The sequence below is a fragment of the Sinocyclocheilus grahami genome, unplaced genomic scaffold, assembly GCF_001515645.1.
Source record: "Sinocyclocheilus grahami isolate Dianchi unplaced genomic scaffold, SAMN03320097.WGS_v1.1 scaffold2475.1, whole genome shotgun sequence".
NCBI classification, from domain to species: domain Eukaryota; kingdom Metazoa; phylum Chordata; class Actinopteri; order Cypriniformes; family Cyprinidae; genus Sinocyclocheilus; species Sinocyclocheilus grahami.
In genome coordinates this window covers 59793-65148 of record NW_015507654.1, presented here as the reverse complement: position 1 = coordinate 65148, position 5356 = coordinate 59793, and the positions used below count along the sequence as shown (strand labels likewise).

Genomic DNA, 5356 nt, shown 5'->3' with positions numbered 1-5356 from the left:
ATCGCTTTTGCTTGACAATCCTCATAAGGCTGCGGTTCTCTCGGTTGATTGTGCATCTTTTTCTTCCACACTTTTTCCTTCCAATCAACTTTCTGTTAACATGCTTGGATACAGCACTCTGTGAACAGCCAGCTTCTTTGGCAATGAATGTTTGTGGATCACCCTCCTTGTGAAGGGTGTCAATGATTGTCTTCTGGACAACTGTCAGATCAGCAGTCTTCCCCATGATTGTGTAGCCTAGTGAACCAAACTGAGAGACCATTTTGAAGGCTCAGGAAACCTTTGCAGGTGTTTTGAGTTGATTAGCTGATTGGCATGTCACCATATTCTAATTTGTTGAGATAGTGAATTGGTGGGTTTTTGTTAAATGTGAGCCAAAACTTCAGTCTGTGTGCATTGAATTTATTTAATACACGAGTTTCACAATTTGAGTTGAATTACTGAAATAAATTAACTTTTCCATGACATTCTAATTTATTGAGATGCACCTGTAGAAACCTTGGTTGATCTGCAATTCATTTTCTGTCATATTCACCAGGTTCTTGATTGTATTTGTGTTTTCTTGCAGAAATCAAAGACGGATACTGTGTATGAAAATGTCCCCAAAACACGATGATCAGATACTATCTACTGGAACTGATAGAGCATACTGGACAATACCTCACGCACACATTTTGTTTTTGTTCACATTTATTCCCTGCCATGTCACCATTTGTATCACAAAAATATTCTTTAGTTTTTCATATAGAAATTTACATAACTGTCATTATTAAATGTTAATCCCACCCTGCTCTTCTTTTGTCTGTCATTTAATGCTTCTGTTTTATTCTTTGTAGGAAATTTAACTGAATATCGAGTGCATTGCACAGTGATTACAAAATCACACACTTGGACATTTTTTAATTCAGCACAAGCACATAATCGCATCACCATCTCTAATAATAGCGCTACTTTTACCCGATAGAGAGCGCTATAAACACATGCTGCTGTTCTCAAAGAGGAACCACAGTCCCAATAATGACACAGTACCTGATCATTGCACTGCACACACTAAATCTTATTAAATCCGCTGAATCTACTGAATATTGGCTACAAAAAAGAATATCACCATCACAATGATAAGTTGACATATAGCTGCCCATAAAAGTCAAGTCAAATCTAGGCTATTTATATTGCACTTTTTACAACAGGCTACACTGTTTCAAAGCAGCTTTGCATAAACTCATCATGTTAAAGTAAATACCTTTATGCTCTGTAGTCACATTAAATAGCGCCGTCCAACACCGAAAGCACCTACAATGGGCATGTAAGTATCAGAACTGGACCTGGAGCAGTGGAAGAAGTTTGCCTGGTTTGACGAATGGTGTTTCCTGATGGCAGTGGCCTCTTTCAGCAGGATAATCTCGCAACTTGCAGAATTTACAGGATCTGCTTTTAATTTCTTGGTGCCAAAGACCATGGGACACGTTCAGATGTCTTGTGGAATCCAAGGCAGCACAAGGGAATCTACAAGATATTAGGCAGATGGTTTTAATGTTGATCAGTGTATTCCTGCTATAAGGACCTGAAACTGTAAAAGACAGACAATTGGTTTTATCAATATCTTTGACTCATATTTAGGCATTTCTACTACAGTCATTACTTTCATGATTTTGAGTGGCGCCATCTGGTGTTTTGTATAATAGCATCACAGCACTATGCAACAGGAAACATTAGTGTACACAGGAAAAGGCTAGTTTTACACGTTTTTCATGTTAATTGTTATTTTAGTTATTTATAGATCATGTATTGGATACAACAAATACATACACAACAGGAAGTTGGCCACAATATAGGCTAAATACACTATGCCCTTTACACTACAAGAGTGAAAAACGTTTGAACGTTTCGGTTACAACATGACACTCTTCAGTGCCTATAATCATCAAGACACAAATAATTAGTTATAGCATATATTAGTAGTTAGACATCAAAATGTATGTATCTGTATATCTTTCTCCCTTTTAGTGAAACGTTGGAATGTGTAACAGTAAGCTTTTACATGCAGAATCTCTATCTTCTCCTCTGAGAACTTCTGTCACAGAGGTCATCGGGACCTCCCATCTATGTGACCAACAAGTGATTAGGACATTTTTGATGTTGCTGTGTCTGAATGTTAGAAAATAAGTTAATAATAATACTCTGAGAAGCTGCTCTCATTGTCTGTTTGTTATGAACCGATAAGGTTTAAGGCTGAGCCAGGCAACCTTGAAGGAAGATAAGTGTTTCTCTGCGTATAGTATCTGTCTGTGCAGGGCGATGTGGAGACAGCCCCAGGAGGAAACGTTCATCTGCCATTATCCTGATGTTCAGGGAATTAGATATACATCTTTGAAGAGATGTATTGCGTCTGACCTCTGATCACTTGTCACCAAACAGATCAAAATAATCATTAGAAGATATTCTTCAAGTTTGACGTCCATGTGTGGAGATTTTCTAAGTTTATCTATGTTGAGACCAATCAGAATCTTGCTTACTTATGCTTTGACGTAGTTAGTAACCTCTGTTAAGAGTATAATTGCTGGTGTCTTGAGCATGTACGCAGAGCGGCTTATGAACTGCATCGAGAGTGTTGAAGCTGACTTCTGCTGATTAAACTGCAGTATTTTTTTTTCTCAATTGACTGCATCTCTGACTCCTGGTCTTCATTCAACACACCTGGTCCTTGGGTTTTAACTGTAAATTCCCCTACAATTTATTTATTTGATGAGTTTTTTTATGACAGCATCACACAGTATCCCTTTTTATAAATTATCTAGTACATATAAAAAATAAAATTTAGAGTGTTAAATTGACACTCCAAGAAGTACAGAGACATAATAATCACTCAAATCATGACCTAAAAAATTGGCTTTTTAGGTCATGATTTGAAAATAAGTTTAAAAATAATTGCCATCAACAAACTCACAGATGTTTTATCACATGAAAATACAAAGTTTATTTATTTTTTGTTAAAGAAAATAGTATTTTGTGTGGGTTCAACTTTAAGTCACTTCAATAACAATTTTTGTCTTGTACCAACAAAAAAAAGAAGAAAAAAAAGTGAAGAATTTTATTAGTTTCTAAATAAAACGTCAGGGTAAAAAAAAATCTGGTATATGATAGTCAAACGACAAAAAAAAAGGAAAAATTAATGATTAAAACTGAAAAACTCTCTCCATTCTGTTTCAAGTAAGCTGTAAAAATACTTAAGGCAATAGTGTCTGCATTTAGAATTCAAATTATTCAATATTTGTTATTGATTAAATATATAACATTTTTATTCAATAAATATTTACTGCTCTAGTAAATCGCTATCTAAATCTCTCTTCAAACAATGGTTCATTCAAACAAAAACATCTCCCTCATCTCCCTAATAAAAAAAATTTAAAAAACTTGCTAGTGACATATTTAACAGCTCATAAATGATCACATTTAATCACCAATTCAAGTACAAAAACTGATTGCTATAGTTTCTAACTCAATGAAGATGATCATATTTGGACCAACATAAAATTTAAAAAAGGAATAAAAATTACTTTTAAAAATGGGTTGTCACATTTTTATCATGTAAACTGTAATGTTATTTCGAGCTTAGCACCAGAGAAACAACATTCAACACAGCCCATACCACGTATGTGTCCAGTTAACAGGTGTGAAATACAGTTGTTTTCTCAGGAAAGTATTCCATTAATTTTAAAACAAATCAATGAATTTGAAAACCAGTAAATGCTAGTTTGATAGTTTAGTAGCTGGTGAGCAAATAAAAAGCTATGCTGCTCATATCGAATAACAATCTTTCTTGATTAAAGTTTTAAAAAGCCATACACACTGGAAACATATGTAACAGTCTTACAGTAACTTCAACTATACGAGTAACAACACCTTCATTATAAGCAGTGCAAACTCAATCCAGTGCCTGAATGTTGTTTGATTGACAGCTGCATTTTTGCGCAAATCCTCTCTGAAAAGCTCTGGTGTATTGCAGTGTGCAGCTGTGTGCTTGTCTTGGCAGTGTATTTGTATAAATACAGTTATAAGAAGATGTAAAAACTGAGACATACAATGAGACAAAACATCAGTGCATAACTGTTTACACAAGAAAAATTATCACTCATTGTTTCTGTCTGGATCCATTCAGCTCCTTAAATAAACCTCTACAACTGGGAGGCTTTGGGACGGCTCAGTAGCAGCAGGCTCCGATCCATTGTCAGCAAGATTAACTATTAACAGAGGTGTACGTAACACCATTCACCTGTAAAAAAAAAATAAAAAATCTTTAAAAAGTTCAAAAGAAATGAACAAGCTTGAAGTTTAAGTTACACAATACAAAAGTACAAGAGACCCCCCCCCCCCAAAAAACAATCACACAATCAAAATATTAACAAAAATTATAATAGTATATCAATAATACTAAAATATAACTGACTGATAACACCAGGGTTATTACAGTTAAAACCATTTGTATTGATGGAAATAAAATAAAATACATTTTAAAAAATCATTATTATATTTAAAGATATATATTTAAAAATAAATAAATAATTTTAGTTAATTGCCAAGGAAATATTTCTCACTTTCATCTATTTTAACTTGAGCAACTAAAATAACTAAATACTAAAATCTAAAATAAAAAGTGTAAATTCAGTTATAATCTGTTGTAAATTCACTGTTTTTTGCAGACAGACAGATTGAGTGCAAACAGTGCACACTTACCTGATTACTGTGCTGAGTCCTGGTTCCTGTTCCTGTAACTCAATTAAACACACATTACTTTGGTTAACTACAATAAAACCACACATTTTCACATCTTTTAAGATTATTTTCACACAATAAATCACAATTTTGTATCTTGATAAAACATCTGTATGTAATACTCACTACAGTGCCGTTTGACGATGCTGGAGATAGTAAATCACACCAGCAGCAGCTGCAGCCACTATCAGCAGAACAGCAGCACATATTCCTGCTACAGCAGCTGAAGACAGACCTGAATCTGGAACAGACGAAGACAGACACTCATTATTACTAGAGATTGAATGATAATCCAACCAGTATTTAACAAAACTTCTCTACAACTTGGTCATCAGTTGTATGATACTGATTTAACTAAATGGCGTCACCTGGTAGGTATTTTTATAGAAACTAAGGCTAAAACAGCACTGTGAGCTGAGAAAAATGTCAACTTTTATGCCTTTTTTTATATAGATAACATCCACATAATCTCCCATCGCGTCATTAAAATACCATGTTATTACTTTACCAGATTCTCCCTTCTTCACTGACGTTCCCTTCATTTTATCTCGTTCGGCAGCAGAAACACCTGAAACACAAACCA

General features: G+C 34.4%; 1 long non-coding RNA gene across 1 annotated transcript in view; it reads left to right on the top strand.

The window, feature by feature from the left end:
* LOC107575125 (uncharacterized) overlaps positions 1-780 on the top strand; it is a 4043-nt gene extending 3263 nt beyond the window's left edge. Inside the window, exon 3 of the long non-coding RNA XR_001607810.1 lies at positions 569-780. This is a non-coding gene — a long non-coding RNA (uncharacterized lncRNA). The remainder of the gene's footprint in view (positions 1-568) is intronic.
* The last annotated feature ends 4576 nt before the right edge of the window (positions 781-5356 follow it).